We start from the raw sequence: 847 nt of genomic DNA, 5'->3' as shown, positions 1-847 counted from the left end.
TGTGGTGGGGGACTTGCATTGTCAACGTTGCATGTCGGTGTCGCGTTGTTGACGTTGTGTGTCACTGTCGCATTGTCGATGTCGTGTGTCAGCATTGCGTTGTCGGCATCGAGTGTCATTGTCGTTGTCTTTGCGTTGTCGACGTTGCATGTTGTTGTCGTGTTGTCATTGTCGCATGCCATTGTTGTGTTTCATTGCGTGTTGTACGTGGGCGCTGGGCGTTGTTTGATGTCCACTGGGCGTTGTTTGCTGTCCGCTGGGCATTGCATGTTGTCGTCGACCTAATGTGTGGGCGCTGTGTGTTGTTCTGTGGGTGCTGGGGCATTTTCGTGGGTGGGGTGTGGTTTTTGTGGGTGCTGGGGAGTTTCCGGGGGTGGTGGCAGCTGCAAACCAAGGAGTGGGGGGTGAGGAGGTTGGCCACGTCGACGGGGCACCTGAATAGTGAGCAGTGGGGGTGGAGAGACCTGCTACTCACTTGGGTGGCTCAAAACAACCCTGCCAAATTTCATTCCTCTGGAATCTACCAGAATCCGCAGGAATGACCGGATTTAGGGGGGCACTGATAAGACCTCTTTGAGACTACAAAATAATTGTAGTGTCCACTTTTTGACACTGCAAAAGATTTATAGTGTGCGCTTTTTCATTAAAAAATAATTCAAAAAGCAGACACTACAAACTTTTTTAATGAAAAAGCACAAACTACAAATCTTTTGCAGTCTCAAACTACAAACTTTTGTAGTCCAACTTTTTGTAGTCTTTTGTAATCTATCAGTAAACTTTGTCATCCAACTTTTGTAGTCTTTTGTAAGCTATCAGTAAACTTTGTAGTCTATACCCCCTGTCTGCG

At 47.1% G+C, this 847-nt stretch overlaps 1 pseudogene across 1 annotated transcript in view; it reads right to left on the bottom strand.

Annotated features, from left to right (window-relative positions):
• The window catches only part of LACBIDRAFT_399345, a pseudogene marked incomplete at both ends in the record, with an annotated part of 3996 nt that overhangs the window by 1037 nt on the left and 2112 nt on the right, over positions 1 to 847 (bottom strand). The window lies entirely within an intron of this gene.

This window comes from Laccaria bicolor, genomic scaffold (genome assembly GCF_000143565.1).
Source record: "Laccaria bicolor S238N-H82 LACBIscaffold_49 genomic scaffold, whole genome shotgun sequence".
Classification (NCBI taxonomy): Eukaryota; Fungi; Basidiomycota; class Agaricomycetes; order Agaricales; family Hydnangiaceae; genus Laccaria; species Laccaria bicolor.
The sequence above is the reverse complement of the archived record's forward strand: the minus strand, read 5'-3'. Positions and strand labels throughout refer to the sequence as shown.